The 16,126-nt window shown below is 38.9% G+C and overlaps 1 protein-coding gene and 1 pseudogene across 3 annotated transcripts in view; one reads left to right on the forward strand and one right to left on the reverse strand.

Moving 5' to 3' along the window:
- Window positions 1-16,126, reverse strand: part of MCTP1 (multiple C2 and transmembrane domain containing 1) — a 512,254-nt gene that overhangs the window by 40,372 nt on the left and 455,756 nt on the right. The window lies entirely within an intron of this gene.
- LOC115294011 lies at window positions 15,017-15,461 on the forward strand (annotated as a pseudogene).

A 16,126-nucleotide genomic window follows, 5' to 3' on the forward strand; every position in this document is an offset into this window, starting at 1 on the left:
CTCATTTCTCAGGGTTGTTCGAAGGATCAGATGCAATGATCCAGTGAGAATGCTTGTCCCAGGGCTTGGCTGTAGCAGTATTCTGCAAATGTTAACCCTTATTATTTTACTTCCAGGATGGTTAAATGACATCATGTAAGTTGTGGAGTTCAAGGCAAAATCTTAAGTGTCATTAGGGCAATAAAATATTAGATTGAAACCCCTGGAAAGTGGAAAGCCAGGAATCTGGAACACTTCTACGGCAGCCCAACAGCAGAAACTAAAAGAGAAGGCAGGTCTTTTTTTTTTTTTAGTTTACTAGTTTTTGATTTTTTGGGCCTGGTAATATTACTAAAATGGGGTACCACGGCTGTCATTTGCTTTGGTCAATGAAGTCAAAGCTGGGCAGGAACTGTAGTTGCTGACGGTCAGATCAAACATATAAACCTGCCACAGGCCTTCAGGCTGGCCTCCAAACGCCGTGGAAAAGAGAGCCTAGGCTAATGAACCAATTACTGCCTGTTAAAACCGCTTTGAAAGAAGAAAGAATAAGTAACTTCTGAAGCCCCTTCATTTCACCAAGAACTCCACAACAAAATATCCCTTTGGTGTTTAAGAACTTAGTGTTAAAAATTTTAACTGGCAGGAGGTAAAAAGGAAAATACTATATTACATCATCAATACCATTGATTAACTTGAGGAAGTAGTGTCAATGTCTCTTCATGTCAGACTTAAGAAACTTCAATTTAGATCATCTATCTATTGTGCATGTACTTCAGGCAATAATTCAATGAAACCGTATTGAACACCTATTATCTGCCAGGCAGTATGCTGAGCATGAGAGGCACAAAGATGAATAATAGTCTGCGAGTAAGAGAACAGGCTAGTAAACAAATTCTTAGGATCCTGTCTGATAAAGTCCACACTAGAGGCATAGAAAGCTGAGGATATGGCTAATGGGTGGAAGCCACGTTGACTTCACATGGAAAGCAAAATGACTTCATCATCTTCCAATGAGAACAATCAGATGCAAACATCTGATGAAAATCTAATGAAAAATCAATGTAATGCAATGTAAAAAAAAAAACCAAACCCTTCAGAGATTGTTTGCTGGTTTTTCACTCCTACTATTTTTCTATAAATAGGACTACGTCAGAATTGGTTATACTAAAATTAACCCAAAGCTGTATTTGGAGAAGTATTCAAAGTTGGGTTCATTAGCAAACCTGCAAACTTAACTATATTAAACTTAATACAAGGATAATTGAGGATTCACGACATGCCAAGCACTGATTTCATGCTATAGAGACAAAAACAAAACAAACAAACAAAAAAACCCAAACAAAAACAGACTAAAGAAGCAAGAAATAAAGGAGAAAGCTTGCAGCCTCAACAAAGTGGAATGAGATAGGGGAGAGTTTGAAAAATGTCTTATGACAGATGCCAACAAGTCCTTCTCGGGGACAGAAACTCAAACGCCTGCCTAGGCCAGTTGGGTGAGAGTTACACGTCCCATGTGAAGGGGCACCGATGACCCAGTTCCCCTGGATCACAGCCATGTGGGAGCCTACATACAAGTGGCCAGAACTTCATAATTTTTAAGAGAAGTTAAAAATCTACATTTCTCTGATCTCCTGATTTTTGAAAGTAGTTTTAAAATCCTGTCCATAGCTGAATTCAATTCCTTGACTGCAAGTTTGCAGCTTCTGTGTTTCCAAAATGCACCAGGAGAAATTATGGTGGATAATGGGGTAGCAGCAGGCAGGGCTAAGGGAGACGCTTTAGCCCTGGATTCAAATCCTACCCAGCCTGTGCTGTGCAAACTCAGGCAAATCCCTAAAGTGGCTCTGAGTTTCAGTGTCGGTATCTTTAAACTGGGGATAAACAGATCTGCCTCATAGGGTTTTTGTGAGAAGAAAATGTGAGCTAGCACATAGTGAGCTCTCCAAAAAACTGACACATTTATTATTATTTTTAGAAAAGCCTTCATGAAGGAAGGAAGATGAGAGCTGGTTCTCAAGAGGTAGGTATGATTTAAAACTTGGATTGGCAGAGATGGCTTACAGGGTTTTTCAGGCATTCCAGGGAGAGGGAGCAGAGGCTTAGACACTGGGAGGCGGCAAAAAGATCCTGTCTTGCAGAAGTTATGTCACCTGGTTTGGTTGGAACAGATAGTAGGTGACAGAATGTATGGGGATGAATATAAAAATGCCAGACTGTGACCCAATCTCTGGAGATCCTGAATGCCACCCTAGGAAAGGCCAGGCTTTATGTCATGGAAAATGAGGAGATAATAAGGTTTTCAAAAGGGGATCAAAATCAGATCAGGTTTTTTTTCTGTATGATGTATTCATTCAACCAATGTTTGCTGGGAGCTAAGTATGTGCTAGGCACGGTATTCAGTCCTAGGAATGCAGTGGGTAACAAGGCAAACAAACAAGGTCCCTGCTCCATGGAGTTTACACACCAGAGGCCATAGGAAGTGGGTGTGGGTTGGATCCAAGAACCTGGTGTTAAGGAGACTAGTTGGTAGGCTACTGCTCATTCCAGCAAGAGGTAATGATGGCCTGACTTAAGGCAGTGGCAGTGAGGAGATCCAGGAGAAGAGTAGAGAGATGGTAAGGAGAAGGAAGCAACGCAAGTTGTTGGCTGGACTCAGGTGTTTAATGGCATCAACTGAAACTAGCAAGGCAAGAGGTTTCTTGGCAAGAATGATGTGTCGAGTTTAGCCTTAGTAGAGTTTTGGTACATGACACACTTTTACTTTTGGTAAAAGTTCTCTGTTACTGGTGTTATCACTGCAGCACCTTAGTCAAATGATCCTTTCTGAAGCAACTGAGTTTTTTTCCCAAAAGATAATTCCTGATTGGATTGTATCTTGAGATTTGATACCAAGACTAAACCTATATTCAGCTCATCTCCCAAAATAACATATCAAAAGGAGAGACTGCACACAAAGCATTTCCTGTCAGATAACCATTTGCTTTTCAGATGGTGAAAAAACGCGACCAGAAGGGAGACTCCAGAGCATTTCTATGATATACTCCCACCTGTGTAGAATAAAAACTTTCTCCAGCACGTCTCATGCTTGTGGATTTCTTTTTGCACAAGCCTGAGCATGGCAAAGCCCAAGAGGGAGCTTAGGTGCTTGGACTTGAGAAGTCACTTAATGACCATCTTTCATTGTGGGAGCAGTGGGTCTGTTACAGTGTTCTAGATGAAGATCCCATAACTGTGCTAGAGCTCAAAGAGTGTTCTTTGGGCCAAGATATGAGGTAGAATAAAATAGTTTTACTGGATTTCTTGACCTCTTCTTACAGAGTGGTCATTTCTTTCCATTTCTTCTGAGGGAATAGTGAGGAGGCATGTGCCATAGATATATAAATATATTGGATCCTCCCAGCGTCATTTTCACTTTGCCTCTTTTTGTTTCTTTTGCAGGGCAAAGATAGAGAGCAGTTAGATTGATTAAAAAAAAAAGATAGAGATGGTGAGAACAGAGGTGTTCTATTGTTTCCTACCTCAATATCTCCAACAGAACTACCACATAATCCTAGCCTCTAGCACAGGGTCTGACACATGGTAGATGCTTAAAAATACTTGTTAAAGAAACTAAGAGGTTGAAGAAATACGTATTTGTAGAAGAGATATTTATTATAGAAGTGAATAAACACAGAATCAGCTTTTCTAAATGAATCTTCTAGCATTCAGCTGTCAGCAAAAGAATATCCAACTATAGTAGTTTAGGTCATAGAGCTAATTTTCCTCACATAGTAGGAAGTGTAGAAGTCAGTGGTTACAAATGTTGTTTTACATATTCAATGATATCACTAGGGACTCAAGACATTTCTATCTTTCCATTCTATTTTCCTTTGTTTATTGCCTCATGGTAGTAGGATGGCTGCCCCAGCCCTGGGTATCACAATCATATTCAAGACTAGATGAAAAATGGAAGACTGGAGCCAGTGGTGTCTGTCCTCTTTTATCAAGACAGTAAGAAGTTTTTCTAGAACTCTCCAGAAAAGTTTCCTTACAGATCTTTAGTCAGAACTATCTTAGAAAACCATTTAGAGCTGAAATAAGAAACTTAGAAAATAAATTTTTAGCCAGATTCTTTGCTGTTTACATAAAATCAGTTTTCTACTAGCAGGGGAAAATGGGGAAATGGACATTGATAGATAATTAACAATGTCTACCACACTTTTAGAGTCCTCTCTTCTTCTGAATACTCAAAGTACTAATGGCATTATCTTAGTTTATTTAATGTCATTAATTTCCCTCCTAGATTGAAGACAGAACCTATATTTTACTTGTTTTCCCCACATTTTACACAGTAGGCTCTTGGTAAGCATGGTTGAATAAATTGAAAATGCTATGAATGTTTTTTTGTACTACATATGAAATAACGATTTTTAAGTAGCATTTATTAAAGAAAAACATGAATTCATTCTTATACTTAGGCCTTAGCTACAACTCAATTTTAAACACACTAGGTAAAAGTAGGCTTAAGTGAAGCTTCAAAAAAGAAGTATAAGAACAAACAAACATAAAATATTCTTGTAATTATAACAACAATGCAGAAAAACTGAAATTTTTCTCTATAAAATGAAGTTAATTTCTCATTTCTTTGTCCTCTGATGCATTCTATACCATAAAGATATTTAATTTTAGAAATACTAATTCTTTCAAGTTCAGCGATCTTCAGTGGATCTCAATGCACATTAAAAGAGACAAAACAAAACAAAACAATTCATATCTTTTGCTCCAGTACTCAACTAACCTTCCTAGCTCTGATACAAAATTTTTGTATCAGAATATTTTGTTCCCACCAAAGTTTTCTACTCATTACTCCTCATGCCTCTTAAGCATTCTACTTCCCTTGACCTTGACTACCTTCAACTCCTCTCTTGGCTTGTCTAAATCGTAGCCTGCAAAGGTGGGCTTAAGTATCAAGTATATACGTAAATATATAATGTGTGTTTCTAACACTCTTCAGTCTGGAAATATAGTTTACCTATGGGTTATCTTTTGACTGTTGGGTTTTGTTACTCCAGTTGTCCCAATTACATGCGTCAACTGCCATTCTTTCCTTTTCGTGCAGCATTTTACTCAGAAGAGCACTGCAGCAACACCTATTTCTTCTGTAATGGGAAACTGCTAGAATCCTGATAGTGATTATACTCACCACTTAATTAACAATGATATAATTATGTTCACTAGCATGTAATAAATAGGAACTGTATTAAAACTATCATTTGATTCTTATGATCTTATGAGTTACTATTTTTTTAAGTTATTTTGAGAGAAAGAAAGCACATGCATGCACATGAATAGGGGAAGAGGAGAAAGAGAGGGAAAGAGAAGCTGCAGGCTATCAGCACAGAGCCTAACACCCACAAACTGTGAGATCATGACCTGGGTTGAAATCAAGAGCTAGATGCTTGACCAACTGAACCACCCAGGTACTATTTTATTTCTACTTTGCAGATGAGAAAAGAGAGGAGATAGATGGTTTCCAACCTAGGAGTTAGTAAATTTTTCTGTAAAGGACTGTAGCATAAATATTTTTGGCTTTACAGGCCATATGATCTCTGCCATGACTACTTAACTCTGCTGTTGTAGCATGACAACAGTCATAGATACTAAACAAATGATGTAGTTGTGTTTCAATAAAATTTAATTTACAAAAATAGACAGTAGGCTGGGATTGGCCTATGAGCTGTTGTTTGGTAACCTCTGTTCTAGTCTAAATAACCCATTTTATATATTAGGCCAAGAGAGGTAAAGCCACTTGCTCAAGACTGTACCAGAGGCAGATCTAGAATACAGGTCTTCTGATTGGTTGTGTAAGTGGTCTTCAATACTAAGTGAATTGGGATAGTTATTCTATAATAAATTGGACTTTTGAAGCTATAAATCAGATCTGACACTTTTGAAAAACTAGATCATTTTGATCCACATGACTAGATTAATGTAATTTGATGTGGATTTTATTCTATCTTCTGGATCTCCCAAAGGTACATGGAATGTTAGATCCAGTTTCCTTGTTTATCTTGCAGGGGAAAGCACTTACCAGGTCAGCCAAACATATGTCACAGTTGTACATATAGTTAGGACTTAGTGCTTGTTGAAAAGCATGGCTTGGTGGGTATGGAACTACTGAAACACTGTGAAGACAGAAGGCCTTTGACAAGATTCCTCAGAATGGTTCTGAATGTACATGGCTCCCTGCCAACTTTTTAATTTGGCTTCCTATTTTGCCAGGAGACATTCTGACACGGTTAAAAGGGGTAGGAATATACTTTGCAGCTACAGGACAAAACCCATGACTGCTTGACCTCTTTAGCTCCATGCTCTAAGAAATTTAGTTCTGCATTGTTGATTTGAATATTTGACAGGAAATAAAATTTCTGTGAGGCAAGCTGTTATTATGTGACTTTCATTCCTTATATTAATAGCTTTGTAATATAGTATAGTTAACATCTCCTTGCACATCTATTTCTTGAGCTATTTTCAGCAAAATAAAGACAAGATGCTGTTACCTTGACTGTTCACAGTAGACTAGCCATTAGTAGATTGGCTAGCCTATTCAGGAGCACTTGACAAAATCCGAAGGCTGCAAGATGAGCTGACTCTACAAAGTCAAGAAGTATAGATATCCTTCATGCTTCTGTTATAATTGTGGCCCCCACAGCATTCTTGTCCTTGACTTGTGTCACAACCTGGGGTTATGTTTTGATTCTGAGCATCCACATCTTATTAGGTTATGCGCATCATATTTAAATACTTAGATCAACCTTGAAAGAAGTTCAAAATCCTCACAAGCCTGTACAAGTTTTGTTGGTCCAACTTATCGTCAAGGTGATAAAAAAATGTCTTTGAGTAGGGACAAGTATTAATTGAGGATGACTGGGCAAAAGACAGGGGTATCTTATTTGTTGGCCCTTCTTAGCACTTAGTATATATGCAGCCTTATACCCTAAACCTGCTTTTGAAGAATGAGGAATATTTAAAATATTTTATCAAACCAGAGAAAAAAGAGCTAATTTTCTCCAAATTTCAGAATCTTTAAGTAATGTATTGAAAATAAATGTGAAAATTGTAAGTTATCTCCTGTTAGGGATAACATATATAGAGCCTTGGCCCAAGAGCTATAAATATATTTATCCATCCTATGAATTAAATACTATTTACTAAATACTATTACTATATCCATGATGCAACTGAGGCAACTGAGGCCGTAAAGAGGTTAAGCAATGGACCCACGGTCTTTTAGCTCATAAATGATGGAGCTGAGATCCACATTGGGGAAGTCTGACTCCAGAGACAAAATCAACCAGTACTCTAATGGCACCATCATCTGATAAAACCTAGATCCTTCAGTGGAGACTTCCTGACTGAGAGAAGGGACGGAAGAGCAAAAAGAGCAGACCACGTATTCCAGTCACCTTGTTCCCCAGATCACTGCTGACATATTACAGAGTACTTCCCACCTTGTGCTCTTGTCCTGGTGTGGGCTGTTATGGAGGGATCCCAGTACTCTGAGATCAGATTTCAACATAGCTGTTGCCCAACAATTATTGAGGTCTGCGCCTTGCTTTGGTAATGTTACTGAAATGCAGGGAGAAGCACTAAATTCTGAATGTGTTTGGGTAGACAAAACTTGTTTTTTATGGTCATTCTCTTCCTTCATTATTTTAGGCTTATGAACCTACCAGGCCCTTGTAGTAATCATTAAGGCCATGTACAAATATTCTGGCTTTCTCTTTTTAGGCCTCTGGTAGGATCACACTTTTCTATCTGTTCAACGTGAATTGCTTTGGCCAATGAAGGTGAACACAAGTGGTCTGTATTGCTTCCAGGAAGAAGCTTTAAGAGTCAGTGCATGTTTTGCCATCTTTCTCCTTCAGACTTGGTAACTAGCAATATTCCAAATAGCAGCTTCTCTGTCAGCCTCGAGCCCAAGGTGAGGATGACAGCAAAGCTGTGGAGCAAGGCTCCTGATGTACCTGTGGTGGACGAATATTAATAAGAAATAAAGCACTATGGTTTTAATCTATCAAGATTTGAATACATTACTGGCCCAAAACCTGCTCTATCTTGATTGGTGCACTCTTACAAAAACTATGAATGCCTAATAAAAGCAGCAACATAGAGACTATGGCAGGAGAGGGCGACTGGGCTTTTCTGGCAATCATGAAGACCTCCAAAGTTGCTAGGTTAACAGGAAATATCTAGGTGTTTCCAAAAGGACTAGAGTTAGCGGTACAGAAAGAAAAAGTCCTCATCATCCAGGATGGAAATCCTGGGTTTCTTGGGATGTAGAAATGTGGAGTTTCCAACTCCTGCAACTGACTATGAGGAGCACCCAAGAAGTCCCACATCTTTCCCATGTGCCTCACATACATACAAGCACATTGTGGAAGCAACGTGGAGTTTCTTTAACTAAAGACTGGTGAGGCTGAAGTCACTACTTGGAAGCATACTATTTTAACTTTCCTGACAGATATGATCAGTCAGTAGTGCAACCAAGGGCTTTTTCTCTCTCCTTTCAGTAATCATCAAAGGGAGCGATGCTGTGAGTTAGAGGCTTAAACAGAAAGAAATTGAAATCCATGACAGTGATGACTTAATAATATTGCAAATTACAGTTTTTAGTTCAGGTAATTTAGCATACCAAATCACAGTTTAATTTCCTTCTACAGAGACCAGGCGTGCAAGATAGTGGATGGGAGACGGGGTAAGGAGGGGTGGAGGGTGGGGGCAAAGAGGAGAGTGAGGGAAAAAAATTTAAGACCCCTCAAATGCAGGTGCCCTTGAAGGACTAATAAAAGTGACCTGGAGAAAGTAAAGGGCAGTCAGTTAATAAGTGTGAGGCCTTAGCCCTGATCTTGGGGAGGCCAGGAGTCTTTGCTTGTTTTTGTTCAGGTGCCTGCTTTTCCTGCCGGTTGGAATGCGAGCATCAAGTGCCCAGAAGGAATGTATAACGTGTGCAGAGCCTTGACAGCTGTGAAAGGAAAGAAGGACTTTGAGAGTGTCAGCAAAGCGGAGCCTCGGTTGAATGGCATGTGTCCTTGACTGAGCACACAGTACAATACCTTGTGAAGGAACGGAGGGTGGTGGGGCTGCATCACTCAATGATTTGCCTTTTGTTCTAGGATGAACCTTCCAGAAACCAACTACTATTCAATCCACACCCACCACTCACTTTGTATAATATTCAAAATAGCTTCCTCAGGTATGTCAACTAATTCACCTGGCTGAAGTCGTGTCTGTGTGCTTGGCCAGAGAGTGAGGAAAGAATTCTCCTGATTAAATTTCCTCCAAAATGGTCATCTGAATTCCAGCCATGACAGAGTACTGAGGATAAGCTCTCCCAAGTAGCTTGGGAGATAGTAGCTCTTCCAGCTGGTCGATAGTACCCAGCTAGATTGTAGCTGGCCAGCTTGCCCTCATGCTCCCCTGAGCACCTTGGAGTAGTTAAGTCCCTTCGCACCTACCTGAGTTCGGTGTTAAGGGGTCAAATAGCTAGGCCTAAGAATCACCTACTTAGAAAAAATTCCAGTGAACCATCCCATCCTTACTGAATAGGAATATTTGAGGTGGGGCTGAGGAATCAACGTTTGAACATGATTCCAAGATTATTTTGGTAAAAACTAGGGTCTTTTTTGTTTTACTCTCCTCTAATTTGCCTGAGTAGAAAAAAGAAAAAGTAACCCTCATAAACACGAAAAGTTCAAAGGAAACAGAACTCAATCAAAAGAACTCATTTAAGTAGAGAGATCCTATCCTTTATCATCCAAACCAAGATGCTTCTGAAAGCAAAATGGGGCGCTACTATTAATTACTGCAGGATGGCAGGTGTAAACTGGACTCTGCTAGGCCAACCAGGACTCACGGTCACCCGAGTTTTAAAACTAATCTGACAGGAAAGTTGATTAGGATTTAGGCCACCAGCCCAAGAGAAAGTTCTCAACCACATCTTGATGCTTAGCCATCACTGCGAATATTTTAATAGGAGGGGTTATATGAGCCCCAAACTGAGCAGATCCGGCTCAGAGACTTGCACTAGCTTGGACAGATTAGATAAAGTCTCCGGTCCAATTATGCTGACCAGTAGACACCTTAACCTCCCAGTGGAAGAGTGCATACAACAGTAACATTTATCCACAACGACTTCAGATATCAGTCTCATGAAATGTAAAGGATTATTCCTCAGAGGCAAAAAAAAAAAAAAAAAAAAGAAAAGAAATAAACCAAGCATTATTCTACTCATTATATTCATCTTAAAGTTTCTAGAAAATACTTTTCCCCAAGTTTTTAGTTTTACTCTCACGTGGTTGGCACAAACCACCTAACAATTATTGTCACATGGATTTCTTACTGCTTTCTTCCTGAGGGAACTATTGCAATATTCTTATAGGACAAGGAAGAATGGGCTGTGTATTTTCATTATTTGATGTGCAAAGAAATCAGTGTGTAAAGGATGTTTTAGGAGGGCAAAATAGCTAAGTGAGAAAGCATTTTTTCTAGGAAATTTCACTTCTTTGTTTTTTAATGATGATTGTGGTATACAGTGGCTTTTGCAAATCATTAAAGTGACGTTATTGCATATTTCCTTTTAGATATTGCTTCCATTGTCACTGTAAACTCAAAATATAGTGTTCATTCAATTAGGCATCTGTTAGCCAACTAAATTCTACACTTGTTCTAATGGGTAAATGCCCCAGTACTGGAAGTCTTTCTTAAAAATGTGAAAACCAAAGAAACCATATACGAAGAATCTGGATCTTCACAAAGTAACTTTTCTTCTAGAAATTACATGTAGGGTAGGCTGTGCCTCTTTGGTGTAGAGTTACCAGTGCATGGAATGGAAGGAAAGTGTAATTGGTGTGCTGGCCCCTGAGAGAAAAGCAGTATCTGAGGAAACATTGAAATAATTACTAAATATGTGTATAAAAGAGGCATGGTGATAGTTACAGGAGAAGGGAAAGAGAAGGCAAGGAAGAGAGAAATCGTTCTTAGATGATTATAAAATATATCTTATTTACCTGAGAGAGTTAAAGTGCATTGGCTATGCTTTTTAAAAACTGGTCTTAATTACCCTGGAGACCAGAATTCCATATGAGGTAAATATGTTTTTAGATAGTTTTCTAAAATATGTATAATTTACTCAAGGAAAAAAAGGACTGTGTCCTCTGGAGCCAATCTAGCCTCACAGGTAAATACAAATTTAAGTAGATTCCTAAGAAGTATATTATGTACAGTGGCTGATGGAGTGGAATGTCTATGAAGAAGCTGGGAAGGTCCGTCAGTTAAGTACATAATAAAAATGTATTAGAAAAATACATCATTTTCTCAGTGGACTATAATTGGCTATGCATAGTAAAAAGTCTTATTTTCCAAAATGTATTCTGCATCCACAGAGTTTTAAATCTCAATAACTGCGTTATTTTTAAAACTCAGAATGCTAAGCAATATTAGTGAGAGTGACAGAAGAACTGCAGGGTAGATGTCATTCTATAATTTACAACTCTTTTTGACATCTTTTTTCCCCCTTCTTCTTTTCAAGCAGACTTCATCAAAATCCATAGGTGAAAAGTTAAAGAAGATGGAGAACAAAATTCCACTTTCCTTACTCAACAGTTGGCGTGGTGCTTTCAGAAGTGTCACAGTACATTTAACTTTAAAATGTATCTTCTTTTATTATCCAGGAAGAGTTTCCAGTATAAACAAAATAGAAAGAATGAAAGAACAACAGAAAGAGAGAGAGAGAGAGGATGGAAGGAAGGAAGAGAGGGAGGATGGAAGGAAGGAAGAGAGGGAGGGAGGAAGGAAGGAAGGAAGGGAGGGAGGGAGGGATGGAGAGGCAACGTAAAGTGTCTAGAGTAACACAACAGTCTAGATCTGTCATTTACATCTTCATTTGGTGACAAGGCTTTCCTATCCCACTGATGAAGAGGCTTCCTCCTTCTAACTCCTCACCATTCTGGCAGCCCATCCACTCAATTCTAACTTCATTTGTCATCTTTCTTTGCAACTTGTCCTATGGCCTTTCTGTATTATCCTGTTTGTGTACAAATCATTCTGGTTGCACCATGAAGTGTTGTGCTTTTGTTGCTACATACTCATGTTGCATCATGTAGCCCCCGTCAAGCCTTCACTGCTGCTTGACCACCAAGGGTTGACTGGGTATCACATTCCCTTCAGGTATTCTTTCAAATTTCCTCCTTATTCTAGAGCCTGCCACTTTTTAAAAAAATATATATAATTTATTGTCAAGTTGGCTAACATACAGTGTATACAGTGTGCTCTTGGCTTTGGGAGTAGATTCCCATGATTCATCACTTAACATACAACATCCAGTGCCCATCTCAACAAGTACCCTCCTCAATGCCCATCACCCATTTTCCCCTTCCCCCCATCACCTCATCAATCATCAGTTTGTTCTCTGTATTTGAGTCCCTTATGGTTTGCCTCTCTCTCTCTGTTTGAAGCTATTTTTTCCCCTTCCCTTCCCCCATGGTCTTCTATTAAATCTCAAATTCTGAATATGACCCACCCTAACTTTGACTTCACAGCAGATGACCACTTTTCCCACTTTGCTGAAAGAAAGAGGCCATGTCTTCCTCAACACTGACCCTTCCACCTTGGATCTCCCCATGGAACTCAATCCCTTCTCTCATATACTTCCTTTCACCCACCCTATCTCTTCTGAGACCTTGATCTTGCACTCTTTGAGCTCTGTATATCTACCTTCCCCCACTTGTTCCTTCTGAAATAGTGTAAGTTCCCCATGACTAAAACAAAACTCAAGTTTCTGCTACAGTTTTAAATTCCTGTCCCTCCTCCCCTCCCCTTCCAGATTCAGGCCATTCTGAAGGGCAGTCCATACAAGCTGAGTCCAATATACCCTATGCTTTCTGCTGTCACCACTCTAGGGAAACTACAGGTACCACGATCTTCACTAATTGAATCATCAATGTTCATGACTTTTTCCCTCATTTCTCATCTTCCATGAGCATTTGCCATATTTAATTCTAGTGATACATTTCTCAAAACTTTTGGTTCCCATAACAGCAACCCTTCTGATTCCCCTCCTACCACTCTTATGATTCCTTCTCAGCCATATGCTCTGTTCTTCATCCTGTCTTGCCCCTTAAATAGAGGCATTCTCCATAGAACTGTCCTTGGCCCTCTTCCCTGCACTCTCAACAGCCTCTGTTTCAGTAATTACTTTTATCTCTAATTAGTACTGCTCAAATTTAACTTTCTGGCCATAACCTCTTCTTTGAATTCCAGATTTATATTTCTAGTATCTACTGGAATACCTAATTTGATGGCCTGGTGACATTTCAAACACAACATGTTAGAACAAAATCAATTTCTTCCCCTCTAAAATCTATCCCTACTCAGAATCTCTGTTCCATTTAATAACATAACAGTGTTCCTGGACACCCATGACTGATAATGTTGCTGCTTCTGGTAACAATAATAACACTACTCTAATAACATTATAGTTATAAAATTGTTCTATGATAAAGACATCATTATTAGCTTTATACATATTTACTCATTTAATCCTTATAACAAGATAAGGCACGAACTATCATTAACCCCATTTTAAAGATGAAGAAACAGAGGGACAGAGGTGAAGTACTTTGCCTAATGTCACACAAAGGCCTGGTTCCAGAACCAATACTCTTAACCATGATGCTATCCTGCTTCAAAAAATCTAAAGCTATATTTGGAGGCATTCTTAAGAACATATTATAGCTGAGAATGGCTGGAAGGTAGCTCATTCAAGGTATGAGGGACTTGAAATCAAGTGGTGGTTTTAGGAATACAAAGGAGAGTGACTGATGGGAACACAATGGAACTCTGTGATGACAGGAACTGCATTCAACTCGGCATCATCCTTGGCACCACACGTAATGACTGGGTCTCAGAGACGACTGAATGGGGATAGGAACGAATTCTATACATATGGAGCAGAAAGTTCCTTTTTATATTATACTGGCAAAGGTAGATCCAATTCTGTTTCCTTATGGGATGTGTAAATGTTAGGCAAGGGATCAGAAAGATATTGGCAAAATGAAGATGATATGACATTCGCTCTTTTTTTGCAAAATAATATCCAGTATGCAACATGGCTAGTTAGAGTGGTTATGGGACTCTGCTATCTGAATTGTTGTTTTCCATTCAGATGCATATACTTTCTATTCACTGAGGATTTAACCAAATACTTACTATTTATATACCCCTGTGCATAATCTGTGTTATAATACTGTTTTTGTCACTAGAGTTTATAATGTCTTTGTGGAGACTTACACATTAATTTAAATAAGATCATGAAATAATAACACATAAATGTCCTAAGAATGGGGGATAATGGTTTAAATAATGGGGTTTTGGAGTCGAGATAGAATTAGGTTCTAATTTCAGTCTTTAGTTGTGACTTTGGAAAAGTCACCTAGCCTAGTACAGTGGATTATAGAGCTAATTAATAGTGTTATCATGAACAAGAAATGAAATGATACATGTGAAGTGCTCAGCATAGTGCACATAATTCAAAAAAATGAAAGGAAAATAAATAGATGAATATCAACTGAGGAAAACAAATATTGTTATGTGTTTTGAAGTACAGTTACCACTGGCTAAAGAGGTAAGTGGCAGGATCCAGGGTAGGGAGCAGATTCCAGCTAGGTTTTAAAGATAACAGGGCGCCTGGGGGGCTCAGTCAGTTGTTTCCAGCTTTGGCTCACATCATGATCTCACGGTTCGTGGGTTCAGGCCTGCATTGGGCTCTGTGCTGGCGGCTAGCTCAAAGCCTGGAGTCTGTCTTCAGATTCTGTGTCTCCCTCTCTCTCTGACCCTCCCCTGCTCATGCTGTGTCTCTCTTTCTCTCTCAAAAATAAATAAATAAATAAATAAATAAATAAATAAATAAACAAACAAACAAACATTTAAAAAAGATAAATGTGTCTTGCTACTCAGTGCTACCTGGAGAGATGGCAGCCATCTCTCACTTGGCATCATGGCTGACCTCAGACCTCTGGTGAAGCCCCAGATCAATAAAAAGAGGAAGAAGTTCACCCGGCACCAGTCAGATTGATTTGTCAAAATTAAACGCAACTGGTAAAAACCCAGAGGTGTTGACAATAGGGTGCACAGAAGATTCAAGATCAGATCTTGATGCCCAACATTGGTTACAGAAGCAACAAGAAAACAAAGCACATGCTGCCCAGTGGCTTCCAGAAGTTCCTAGTCCACAACGCCCAGGAGCTTGAAGTGTTACTGATGTGCAACAAATCTTACTGCACACAGATTGATCACAATGTCTCCTCCAAGAACCACAAAGCCTTTGTGGAAAGAAAAGCACAGCTGGTCATCAGAGTCACAATCTCAATGCCAGGCTGTGCAGTGAAGAAAATGAATATACAGTTTATGTGCACATCATATCTGTGTTCATAAAACCATAAAACTACAAAAAAAGGATGAATGGGTCTTGAATAAGCAGAAAGGGCACCTCATGTAGATTGCAAGAGCACATCAAGAGAATATTAAGAGGAAGATACGAAGTAAGGAAGAGTACAACTGCAAAATCTATAGAATTTTTATTATGCATTAGAGAAAACCACCAAAACTGATTCAAGTTTTTGCATCTTCATGAGTAAAATATTTGCACTACTGGTAGAAATTAATTAGCTACAAAGGAAGCTATTTTAAGAGGAAAGAATACAAGTTCAGATGGAAATATGCTGAGTTGGGTTTATGATGAAACAGCTTTCAATGTCCCAAAGGGTGGAAAGACTAAACAGGCTTAGGGCAGAAGGTATATCCAGAAACAGTTAGCCCCTTGAGAAGAGGAATTAGGTCTCATTTCTGTTTGTGTACTTCAGAGAACATAGCATAGTGATTTGAACATTACACGTACATAATACTCGTTGCATGGATGAATGAACACATGACTCAAAGTAAAGATTTTGGAGTTCTCCTCATTGAAGTGATATGATAGTTAAAATTGTGGGCATAGATTAAAAAAGAACAAAATTGGGAGATACGCAAACACTGAAGACGAAAGATGAAAACTGAAGTGTTAGAGTAAAGAGACCTGAGGGCCAAGGGAGATAGAAGTGGATATTAA

This window comes from Suricata suricatta, chromosome 6 (genome assembly GCF_006229205.1).
Source record: "Suricata suricatta isolate VVHF042 chromosome 6, meerkat_22Aug2017_6uvM2_HiC, whole genome shotgun sequence".
Taxonomy (NCBI): Eukaryota; Metazoa; Chordata; class Mammalia; order Carnivora; family Herpestidae; genus Suricata; species Suricata suricatta.